We start from the raw sequence: 13,489 nt of genomic DNA on the forward strand, positions 1-13,489 counted from the left end.
AAGAAAAAAAAGTCTGTACCTGCTCGAGCAATAAGTGCTGGAAGAGCACTTCCGGGTTTTCTCGATTTGTGGTTGGTTGAATTCATGCATGCGGAACTCGCGGATAAGGAGGGCCGACTGTACTCATATACTGTCCTAAAGGTAATTATTTCCTTTCTCTACATTCAAAGTACGAGAGGTGATTGAGTTTGTGGCCTAAGGTAGAAGGAGTCAATTTTAGAAAACCTAGCACATTTATTTTTCCTACATTTACACACTTAGTCCAGCAGTTGTGGAGCATACGGATCCCTTCTTTGTAGAGGTCGGTGTCTTGGACCTCCAGTAGTGATCCACACCAGGGGTGATTGATAAGTTCATGGCCTGAAGGAGATGACGACAAACTTCAAACTTTCTGCATTTTCACTCAAAGAGTTAAACTGCACGTGCATGTATCGAGAGCTGTATAACTCATCTCCTTCTACCTTAGGCCACGAACTTATCAATTACCCCTGCTGTGGACCACCTGGAGGTCCAAGACGCTCTCGTTACATGCACGTGCAGTTCAACCCTGAGTGATAACGCAGAAGTTAATAACTCATTTCCTTCTACCTTAGGCCACGAACTTATCAATCACCCCAGCTGTGGACCACTTCTACAAAGAAGGGATCCATATGCTCCACGACCACTGGACTAAGTGTGTACATGTAGGAGAGGACTATGTTGAAAAATAAATGTGCTAGGTTTTCTAAAATTGACTCCTTCTACCTTAGACCTTGAACTTATCAATCAACCCTCGTAAGCTAAGATCAGAAACGAATGTTCAGCTATGTGATATCAGTCAAGTTTGGTCCATAGTTAACAAAAATACAAGGCCATCTCAGTGTTATCATCACAAAGAGAAATGTTGATCTCAGCCAAACTTTATCTCAGGCAAAAGTATATTTCAGCCTATTTCAGGCACTAATCCTAAACTATGGTTCAGATGACAACATTCCTGATCAGGCTGCAAGTCACCTACTGTTCACATTGTAGGTTCAATACCAAATGGAGAACACAACAGATTTCTTGATCAGAAATCAATTAAATTGTACCTGTAAAGTTCAGGAGCAGTGTGTGGTTGAAAGCAGTAAGCAGAGGAATTCTAACAACAGAAATAAACCACCCAGCTCTATCCTTTGATGCATTCGTGCTTTACAACATGCTCTCAAGTCTTAAAAAAATTGCTTTCTTCGAAAGCCTTAACTTCACAAAGCCCAACTTGTTCAAATTTTTATACCAGGGAAGCTTAAACATCTTTTTCTGCTTCTGCAAATCCTTTCTTTCCTGCTACATCTTTCTGTGCTGCCAAAACCTTTACAATTTCTCGATCCAAAGCTGAAAATATTCATCATGAACACCCTTTTTTTTTCCAATTGATCAAGGATCATCAACTCTCCTTTGCATTTCATGGCTCTGGGCCTGTACATACTGAAGTTCAGAAAAATGAGGAGAGATATTATTGAAATCTATCGAATATTGAAAGGCGTAGACAGAGTGGATGTGGAGACGATGTTTCAAAAAGTGGGGTCGTCTAGAACCAGAGGGCACAGCCTCAGAATATAAGGGCATCCCTTTATGAACAGAGATGAGGAAGTATTTCTTTAGCCAGATGTTGGTGATTTCTGTGGAACTTATTGCCACAAATGGCTGTGGATGCCAAGTCATTGAGTATATTTAAAGCAGAGATTGATAAGTTCTTGATTTGTAAGGGCATCAAAGGTTACAGGGAGAAGGCCAGGGACTGGGGTTGAAAGGGATAAAAAATTAGCCAGGGTAGAGTGCTGGACCAGATTTGATGGGTTAAATAGCCTAATTCTGCCCCTACGTGTAATGGTCTAATGCATATGACAACAAATTCAACTGTTTATTTCTTGACTTTCAGATTTTGTGATTTACTTATACAAACTGGTGCTCCAAACTGTGGGCCTAAGTGTTCCACAGTGAAAAAAACTATAATCCCTCATACACAAAATGATAATACATTGTACTTAGGTCACTTAATAGTTATTTAAACAATTCAAGTCATAAATCTAACATCAAGGTGTGTTTGTGGGAGACCATTCAGTTCACCATCTCCTTTTTGGAATAAGCCTAACCTCACTTCAAGTCACAGAACAGAAGGTGGCTTTTTGGCCCACCTCATCCATGCTGACCATTTTGCCCATTAACTCTCAGTACCCACCTCATTGTTCTGGGACCGTATCTTTTATTAGCATGCCTTCTTGCCCTCGGTGCATAGCCCTGTAGGTCACAGTTTGTCAAGTACGTAATTCATTGATTGTTTCTGCCTCCACCGCCCTTTCAGAGAGCGAGTTTGAGATGTCATCTCACCAATTACCTTAAATCTATGCCCTATAATTTCTAACCCCTCTGCTTAAGGAAAGTGGCAAATCCTAATTAACTTGGCCTCTCAATTTGATATACCACAATGAAGTTCCTTTGATCCAAAGAAAACAAACTGTCGCTTATCCAATCTTTCTTTATAGCTAAAATGTTCCACCTTTGGCAACAATCTTCACCACCGACTTTCCTGTAACCTAGTTGTCAAAAAGGTTGTTCTGGTAAGAAACAAGAATTAAAGGAAATCTTACCTTAAAACAGAGAAGCATGTCCAAATGGTGTACTGAACATGTTCCCTCATTTAAATAATTTAAACTTAATTTCTTAAAGGATAGGTTTTTACTACATTTACAAATGATCAGCAGTAATTTATTAGTATGATTTTTACTTTTCTCTTATTAAGTGACAGCAAAATCAGTAAAGAAATACACAAATAATCTACTATCTGACAGAACTCATTTTTTCCCCTCTAGTTTCAAGATACCAACCACTTAGTAGTAAATTAAAATTCATTTGAGTAGCATATTTGGCTAGAAGGTATTGCCATACTCAAGCAAAATCTCACCTCTAAGGCAATGTTTCTTTGCCAGCATACAATTTTATGGGTGATGCTTGTTCACAAGTAATGTGCTAGCAGTATACTTGATCCAGTTTTCCACAGATTATATATGTGGTACAGGTACTTTCAAATACAGTTAGGAACTCGGTCCTTACTCTTCCAGAATTGGTTGCAGCAAGTCGCAGAAGAACAACCAGCAGGAAATAAGAACTGAAATAATTGTGATACCTCTCCTCTGAAGATTCAAGATGGTTTGTGAAGCTTAAATAGAATTTTTAATTTTTTACTATCCAGAGCTAACATCAGAAATTAGTGCTATCCAAAAATAATAAGTTTGATCTATCTATAAAAACAAGTTTGATACTTCTTTCCTTTAAACATACCCCTTCCTTTGACACTATGTTTCCACATTTTCTGAGCTGTATTAATTTTCACTAGGTGTTCAACCAAATTCGCATTGAAGTGAGCATTCTGCTCACAGATATGATATCTGGTAGCCTTTGTAACAACAGATTCATTGTCATCATTTCTTGCAATTACTTATATCCAGCACGTCCCATTGGGTGTGGATACTATTACTATATAATAGTCACTGGACAGCATTGATCAGAAGAAATGCAAGATGATTTACCTAGATCATTTACTGTTACCATTTCACATCTTGGATCAACTGAGAAACGAGGAAACAGAGAGATAGCACCATTTAATCCACATGTGAGCACCACCTGTAAAATACAGCCACTGGGGAAAAACATACCTGCATTTTGAAAACTCAAGTAATAAACACTGACAGCATTGCGTTCCGGCCCTTTTATATGCAGAAGCAAACAATTCCCCAAATCAAACAGCCTCACGTTATTGCTTTCTTCTGTTCCTAAACAACAGATTAATTTTAACGTTGAAGCATCCCTAAGAAGTTGTTTGCCCTGACATGAATGTCCTCAGCCAGCGCACTCAATAAATCCTTTATTACTTGAGCGCGTCTCAAGTTAAACTATAAGATCAAAGGCAAGAACTTCAATACATCACTTTGCACAAAGTTGATTGCAGTGCTGGACAAAGAATTAAACAAGCTCACAAAGAACACTTTGAAAAAGCATTTCAGGATGTATATTGTGTACATTTCTCTGACATTAAATGCACCTTTGAAACATTTGAAAACAGAATGAAATACAAGCATCCAAAAATCACAGATATGAAAAGCTCTTTATATCAGGAGTGGAGATAATTTTATAAAATATGTAAGAACAGAATTAATAATGCATAATAACTTTACTGCCTTCCACTGAAACAAAAGAAACAAAACAAACTTGTAAAGACATCAACACCAAGAAGACCTCAATAAGTTAGGCCAGTACTGAAATCAATAGCAATAACCTCAATTCTTCTTTATATTGCAACTTATAAAGTTAAAGATCAATATATATTAAATTATATATTAATAAGGCTTCAAGTATTAACTTTTGGTGCCAGCCTTGTGAATTAGGAAAACAAAATCGATACTGATAGCACACAGTACAGATTTATCATTCTGAGGACACCAGGTCGACTGCGTCTCATTGGTGTTGCAATCGTTTCAGGATATCTAGTGGTTATACCTTAACTAGCAGATGGCATAATTAATGCAGGCCTTGAACATCACAACATCTTGGCATATTTAAAGATGTGACATCTTCAGCTCTTGTAGCATTTCACCGGCCTGTGCTATTTATATACTACTTAGTATTTGCAATGAAGCTTCAATTTTATTTTAGATTTTCAACCTGCAACTTAATGCACTTCGCTACTTATCTACAGCTGTGGTCATTGATACACGGGTCAAGAGAGTGAATCTGAAGAATGGATGCAAAGACCATTCAACCATTGATTTAAATATTTAAATATAATGTCACCAAATATGTGGGTGGATAACACAAAGCAGACTGGGAGAGAGAACTGCAATGATGATGAAAAGGGAGTTTACAGTGAGTTGGACAGGTCAATTGAGTGGACAAATGCATTGCCTGTGCAGTGGAGAGAAGTGGGTTATCCATTTTGGTTCTTAAAACAGCAAAGTAGACGACTACCTGAATGTCAAATCAGTAGGCACAGCAAGACCTGGGGAGTCCTTTTGCAATTGTCTTGACCGAGGTGAGACAACACCTGAATATTAAATATAACTTTAGTCTCTTTATCCAAGAAGGAACGCTATTATAGTGAAGAGAGCACAGCAAAGATTTATTGGACTGACTCATGGGATGGCATAGCTGACATAGCTGACATACGGAGCAGGATTGGGCTTACATTCAGTCAAGTTACAAGAATAAAAGGGAACTCCACTGAAACGTTTAATATCTTTAACAAAACTGGCCCAGTCCCACTCAGACTTGAAAATGTGCTCCAGTGCTTGATGTACATTGATGATATCCCAGTTTTAATGTCACACACATCAAAGTTGCTGGTGAATGCAGCAGGCCAGGCAGCATCTCTAGGAAGAGGTACAGTCAATGTTTCGGGCTGAGATCCTTTGTCAGGACTAACTGAAGGAAGAGTTAGTAAGATATTTTAAAGTTGGAGGGGGAGGGGGAGATCCAAAATGATGGGAGAAGACAGGAGGGGGAGGGATGGAGCCAAGAGCTGGACAGTTGATTGGCAAAAGGGATATGAGAGGATCATGGGACAGGAGGCCCAGGGAGAAGGAAAAGGGGGATGGGGGGGGGAACCCAGAGGATGGGCAAGGGGTATAGTCAGAGGGACAAAAAGGAGAGGGGGGGGAGAGGAAGAGAGAGAGAGAGAGGGAGAGAGAGGAAGAGAGAGGGAGAGGGAGAGGGAGAGGGAGAGGGAGAGGGAGAGGGAGAGGGGGAGGGAGAGGGGGAGGGAGAGGGGGAGGGGGAGGGGGAGGGGGAGAGAGAGAGAGAGAGAGAGAATGAGAATATGTGTGTGTATAAATAAATAACGGATGGGGTACGAGGGGGAGGTGGGGCATTAGCGGAAGTTTGAGAAGTCAATGTTCATGCCATCAGGTTGGAGGTTACCCAGACGGAATATAAGGGGTTGTTCCTCCAACCTGAGTGTGGCTTCATCTTTACAGTAGTTCATTTTTCCTCATCTCCTCAAAGTTAGCCTTTCTCCAATCAAAAATCTCAAGCCTGGGTCCAGTCCGATCCTTCTCCATATTTATATTGAAACTAATGGTATTGTGATCAGATCACTGGACCCGAAGTGCTCCCCAACACATACTTCTGTCACCTGACCTATCTCATTCCCTAACAGGAGATCCAACTACCCCTTCTCTAGTTGGTACCTCTATGTATTGGTGCAAAAAACTATCCTGCACACATGTTACAAACTCCAAGCTATCCAGCCCTTTTACAGTATGGGCTTTCCAGTCTATGTGTGGAAAATTAAAATCTTCCACAATCACAGCCTTGTGCTTACTACAAATATCTGCTATCTCCTTATAAATTTGTTCCTCCAGTTCTCGCTCCCCATGAGGTAGTCTATAATACACTCCTATATAAGCGTTACTATACCTTTCCCATTCCTCAATTCCACCCAAATAGCCTCCCTAGACGAGTCCTCTAATCTATCCTGCCAAAGCACCGCAGTTATATTTTCTCTAACAATGCAACACCTCCCCCTTTGCCTCTCTGATTCTATCACAGATGAAGCAACAAAATCCAGGAATATTTAGTTGCCAATCACACCCCTCCTGCAACAATGTTTCACTAATAGCTACAACATCATATTTCCAGGTATCAATCCATGCTCTAAGCTCATCCACCTTTCTTGCAATGCTCCTAGCATTAAAATAGATGCATTTAAGAAACTCTCCACCTCTTACTCTCTGTTTACCCTAATAGTGCAAACCACGTTGTTATCTTTTTCTTCCTTCTCCCCTATATCTTCGGTCTGACCAAGTTAAGTTTCAGATGTCATAGATCTGCCACTTCCACAGCGTCTCCCAACTCTACATTATTTCAGCATTGGCTGCCGTATCAATCATCCACGCACTTGCTTTTTGATTATTCAAATGCACTTTTGACCAGTTTACCAAGTGTAAATTTTAGGCCAGCCAAAACTTTATTGCTCTCATCTTCCGCTGCACAATGCTCTGTTCATCCTATTTTAACTAATCTGTACAGGCTTCATTTAAGGAACATCGCATTTTAAGATTCACATTCCTGTTTGCAGGTCCCTCCATGGTCTCACTACAGCTTTACAACGCAAATATCAATATCAATATTCCTCCAACTTCAGACCCCTGATTGGACCTTCACTGCCTTTTGGGCTTTCAGCCGCCAAGCCGCACGTTTTCTTGCTAAACCTTTCTGTCTTCGTCTCCTCCTTTAGGACTGTCCAAAAATCTTTCCCTTTATGTCAATATTTTGACATCTACCTCAGTATCTTGTGTGGTCCAGGATCAAATTTTGACCAATTTCATCACATTTTTCCTGAACTAAAAGCTAGTACTTTGAGCAGTTAATTTTACTAATTGCAGGATTAATAAATCAAAATTGCCATCAAACAGATTTTTAAAAGAGTAGAAAATTTTGAAACGTCTGCATCTAAGAGAGGAAAAAAAAAGAGATGACATTTCAAAGAGGAGACCTTTTGGAACTAGTAGAGAGACTTAAACCTGAAATATTAGCTCTGTTTCATTTTCCACAGATTCAGCTTGATTGGTGAGTGCTTCTATAATATGTAATTTTTGATCTACTTTTATCACAAAAACATTGTCTGACAAATTTGAGTAGTCTGATGAGTGAGTAACACACAGCAGTTTGTCAGTTCTACATATTACAACAATGTTTAAAAAGGGGGCCGAAAATGTGTTACTAGAGACCCTAGATGCGATGTAAGATTAGTCTGAGAAGTTCACATTGAAGACATATTTATATAAGAATGAGTCCTCAAGAGAGGCCCTATTTCACTGAGTACTGAAACTACACAAATTGAGTAACAACAGCAGTTCCCAAGGATTTTCATTTATTATGCACTCTCTCTGGCAACACAGTCACTCCAATAATTACAGAATGTAATTTCTTTAGCATTCAGAAGTCCAGACATTATTGGTAAGTTAATGGTAGGTGCTGGGCATCTCTCCCTGTGAATAAAGCACCTGAGATTCTGTTCATGAAATGCTTCCTGACATGTGCTTCATTTCCATTGAAGACTATCCTATTGTGGGAAAAGAAATACAGTGCATCTTTGTGCTCACAGCTGACCGATTTCTCATAGCAATTGCTTTTTTTTAAAAAAAAACCATGTACACCAGCAAACCATCTCAGGCTGAAAGACCAAACCAATGGTGGTCTTTGATACCATTCATATAGAAGAATGGATGTTGAAGTTACTAATAGAAGGATTAAATTAAGCAACTCTTTATTAAACTTAACAGACTAAAAATAACTGATTTGCTGAACCTTAAATACAGGTGGCCCCCGTTTTCCGAACGTTCGCTTTACGACACCTCGCTGTTATGAAAGACCTACATTGGTTACCTGTTTTCGCTAACAGAAGGTGTTTTCACTGTTACAAAAAAAGGCAGCGCACGCCCGAACAGCCAAGCTCCTCCCCTGGAACTGCATTCTAGCCGGCAGTGCTCAAACACATGCTTTATCCCAGTTTATTTTGTGCATCCGTTAGCAAGATGAGTTCTAAGCTATCGGAAAAGCCTAAAAGAGCTCATAATGGTGTTACACTTAGCGAAAAACTAGACACGATTAAGCGTTTTGATTGTGGTGAACGAAATAAGGACATTGTCCGGGCGTTGAACTTGCCTGCGTCCACCATTTGCACTATTTATACGCAGAGAGAAAGAATTTTGAAAGCTGCCGATGTTACTGTTGGTTCTGCTCGTAGCAAAGTGGTCTCTCTTAGTCGGCATCCAATAATGGATAAAATGGAAAGTCTATTGCTTGAGTGGATTGATGGGTGTACAAAGCGTGCTGTTCCATTAAGTTTTCTTATACTTAAGGAGAAATCAGTCAGTCTTTTTAATAAGCTGAAACAGAAAGCACCGGACGATGGTGATGAAAGTGTTATGAAAGTGGAATTTAAAGGTAGTCATGGGTGGTTTGATCGGTATCTGAGGCTAGGGTAGCTTCATAGTTTAAGCAGTGGTCCCTAACCTCCGGGCTGTAAACTGATACATTGCCGCGAAGAATGCGGTGGTGCAGCAGTAGTCAGAATGTACTCAGCACATCTTTAAGAAAAAAGCCGAAATAAACAAGTTAATTAATTAGGTGCCGCCCGGCATGTAAATGTCGGCCCAGATCAGAGGCGATTGCCGATTGCGTCAGGTGCTTATTCGTATAAGCAAGTGTTTAACTGTGATGAAACTGCAATTTATTAGAGTCTTTCCGATTCTGGTAAGTGAAACTACACTGTATATACATTATTTCTCCTTTATATAGGCTGTGTATTTTTATGAGTTATTTGGTATGATTTGGCTGCTTCATAGCTTAAAGGTTAGTGGAGAGAGTGTTTCTGCTGAGAGTGCTTCCGTGAGATTTTTGCTACCAAGAACAGTGCGGCAATGATTGTAGAAAAGTATTTCTACTTTATATAGGTTGTGTATTTATCATATCATTCCTGCTTTTACTATATTTTAGGTTTTATGTGTTATTTGGCATGATTTTGTAGGTTATTTTTGGGTCTGGGAACACTCAAAAGTTTTTCCCATATAAATAAATGGTAATTGCTTATTTACTTTACGACATTCCCGCTTACGAACCATTTCATAGGAATGCTCTACCTTCGGACAGCAGGGGAAACCTGTACTATCAATGAAACAAAGTCATAATAAACATCGAAAAACATATCTGGCTAAAATCAAACCATTTAAATAATGGATTTTCATTAAAAGCAAAGAAGTGGTACAAGAAGCAAAATTATCTTTCAACCCACCATTAATGAGTTTATAGATAATAGTAGAAAATCAAAATTTGAAAAAGAAATAATAACACGCCTCACCTTCTACCTCATACTCTTATTCTACTTTCTCTAGAGCTTTGCTGGTTTGTATAAATTGCTTTAAATGTCAGATGAGAAGATATACCAGATTTTACAGGTAGGTCACAGTTTTGTGCTTGCATTTTGAGACCCAAGGGAATTCAAAGTTTATTACAGTATTTTAATTAATGTTTCTATTTTTTGGTATAATTTCAATTGTGTCAAAAGATTGAGCTAACACACAGTACTATGGCAATGATATCTAGTTGTAGTTTAGATGCTTCAGAAATGATCTTATTCTTATCCACTGAATAGGCCACAGAAAGACATGGATTTTCTCAGCAACATCAACACATTCCTCATTCAACTAATATCAAAGATTACATTTCTACAAATCCACGTCATTTTGTATGCAAGCCAGATGCAACATATGCAAGTTACATCAGAATATCAAAACAAATGTGTTGAGATATCTGACATATGCCATATTAAGGCAAGATAATGTCACTTTCTAAAACACCACTTGAAATACTGCACATTCAAGCCCCTTATTTTGCTAATGAAATATTTTTTTAAAAAGAACAAAATATCAGAACTCATTGGTATCCTACCACCACCCTAGCTCATGAGAAAAAGGACACAAACTACACAACACATTGTTAAAACAATAACCTATTATTCATGTGAATAACCAAAGAAAATTTCACATAATTTTCTCTATATAACTTCGCAATAGATAATTGGTGAGGAGCTAAACTTGGTCATCAAATTTGATGATAATGTACTTTGCAGAATATTCCAATTTCAAAATATAAATAGAAGAACATTTCTCATCTATTGAGTTCCACAGGGCGGGTTAAAGTAAATGAAACACCATTGATATCAATTAATAGTATTATATCAGATTAAAAGAACTATTAAATATTAATATAACAATTTCCAAAAGGAAAAAAGTCAGATTTAGAACGTGAGCATCAGTGGCAAATCTAGCATTTATTGCCCATTTTTAATAGCCAACAGTAGTTTGCTAAGGGTAATTAACACTCACCTAAAGTGTTACGTGTCTTGAGTTGCACAGAAACCAATGACCTTCCTTTCCAACAAGCAATACTTGTACTAATCCGATATTCAGATTTACTTTGTTAGCTTCATGTGATTTTTCAAACGGCCATGAGAGGATGCAAACTCCCACTATATTCTGTTTCATATTTTCCAATATGGCTCAGAAAATACCAAATACTGTTAACCCCTTATTAAGAGAGCTTGTGTTGCCAATTTCCCAAAGATAACTGCAGGATTTGCCAAGACGGTTCCAAATAAACATCTTCTATCTGAAACACCCTGGTTTCCTTGGCTGTGTAAATCTAGGGAAGACAACCTCCAACCCCACCAAACTAGTCAGATTGAGACACTCTCCCACCCCAAACCAGTGTGTGGGTGCTGTGCAATTTGCCACCCTGCTGCCATGAATTAACAGACAGTAAACTGCATATGATTAAAGGAATTATTTTTGTGAATCTTATCTTAACTAAAGGGCTAGTGAAGAATAACAAAAAGAAAAGGGGCCTATTCTAATTAAACAGTCAAAAGTGCACAAGTTGGAGGTCATCTTCAACTTCTCTGTCACTTACGAGCTGGGTCCTCATCAGCGTGAACACCCACACTACCTTGCAAACATCGTTCACAATCCATCGCGAACAAACGGGTCTCCTACCAGATTGTTTGCTATGTCTGGTTCTCCCCAGTGTCTTCTCTCTTCATCTTCAGCCAAACAGAAAAATACCCATAACCAACCTTATTGTCCCTCACCAAGAAAACCACCTGCTAATTGGATGGCATACATTCCACATTATCCTTTACCTTCATCAGTACCCAAACAAGCCGAAACAGAGCAAGCTGAAAACAAACAGCTCTTACAGAACTGCCAGGATGAAATAGATACAGCATAAACAGTAAAATATGAACCAGGGCATTACATGTCATAATATTAAAACCCAACCTGACCAGCCAGATGATAGATTAAAAAATACTTCATCTGACTGATACCCAGTCACACACATTTGGGATAACGAGGCCAAATTCTGCTTCTACTACAGTCTAGAGTCTGCAGAGGACTATTTTTCAGTATTGTGGTTATTGAAATAAATACAATAAGCATCGCTTTCTATTACAGCTGTGTGACGAATGAGGATAAATGGACTTCGACAGATGCAGCAAAAATTAAATTTTTAAAAAAATCTAACAGCAGTAAAACACTTTTTTCAATGGGGAAAAAAGGAAATGTCGAGGTTGCTTTGTCAGTATGTGTCACAAAGAGTTAATGTTAACATTATCCACCACATAGTCTGGAGAGCACTGTGTTGTCTCCCAGGTTCCAGGAACCAACAACTGGACCATGCTCTATTTCAAACCCTTCATTCGGACCTTAAATCTATTGATTATGTCATCACCAGGGGAACAGCTCTGACCAAACTCTAGGGTGTCATTACAGCAGTAAAAGAAGAGTGTTTGGCCAAACTCAGCCAATCAAAACCATACTGTAGAAGAGAATACTTTATAAAACGTGTGGGACTCGAAAAAATGCTGTAGAGCAACAGTAGCCAGTCCTGCAACATGGAACTAGGGCACATACCTTTGCCTCAGTTGTTAAAGGTGAATATGCTTAGCAGTATATTATAATAAAGCACACCTTTGCATGCTTCCGTTAACAGAATCCTAAAAATGAGTATACTTAATTTTAAAGCATCAACCAAACACATCAGAACCTGAAATGTAAGAATGATTTTCACACCACTCCCAAGCCTAACACAAAAGTCAGCTCTGCCAAGTTCAATCAGATCAGGAGCTTGGCTCTCATCGACTTATTCAAGGTCAGCGACATACCTTTCTCAACTGATAGCAACTTGGCCTTCAATTTGAGCATGGAATTTCATCTAACATTTCAGTACTTTATGAAAGGAATTTAATGCTGCTGAAGACTTGTCCTCTGGGAGAAAATGCCAGAACATCCCATTTACAGGATGCTGACATATATAATTTGGCTGCTCAGTTTGTCTCTGGGTATCTTAATGCACAAGTATGCAAATACGGAGGGTACTTGGTCAAATCAAATCATTCACATGTTCTATTTAAAGCCAAAGTAGCAGCTTCAAGAAAAGATAATAGTGTTTAATTGATTTAAATCTAAGCATTAGACACTTTAATTCAAATTACAATTAATGCTGCATAAAATTTATAAGAAACCTGCAACCCAGTAATAGTTTGATGAAGTGTGCAGGAAAGAGAAGGTAATAAGAACAGTCTTTTTTGACATACGTTATCAAGGACAGACTTAAGGAATTTGAAAAAATCTGGCAACCATTACTGTTGTATTTAGAAGAGACCGACAGCTGAGCTAGGTGTGGGGGTGGGGGGGGAACGGGCGGTAGGACCTACACAGCACATACGGGAGGGGTGAGGGGAGGGTAGGGCCGGGAAGGGGAAAGGAGACGGGGTGGTAGGGTTTCCTTTGCTTTTTGCTTGTTTACTATACATTCATTTGACTTTCATTATGTTGTTATAAGAAAGAAAAGACAAAAGAAGCATTGTACTTTAGGACATTGTCAGTTGTGGTTAAGCTGATGTTGCTTCACTATA

General features: G+C 38.8%; 1 protein-coding gene across 1 annotated transcript in view; it reads right to left on the reverse strand.

The window, feature by feature from the left end:
* Positions 1-13,489, reverse strand: part of snd1 (staphylococcal nuclease and tudor domain containing 1) — a 952,477-nt gene that overhangs the window by 385,808 nt on the left and 553,180 nt on the right. The window lies entirely within an intron of this gene.

Source organism: Mobula hypostoma, chromosome 20 (assembly GCF_963921235.1).
Source record: "Mobula hypostoma chromosome 20, sMobHyp1.1, whole genome shotgun sequence".
NCBI classification, from domain to species: domain Eukaryota; kingdom Metazoa; phylum Chordata; class Chondrichthyes; order Myliobatiformes; family Myliobatidae; genus Mobula; species Mobula hypostoma.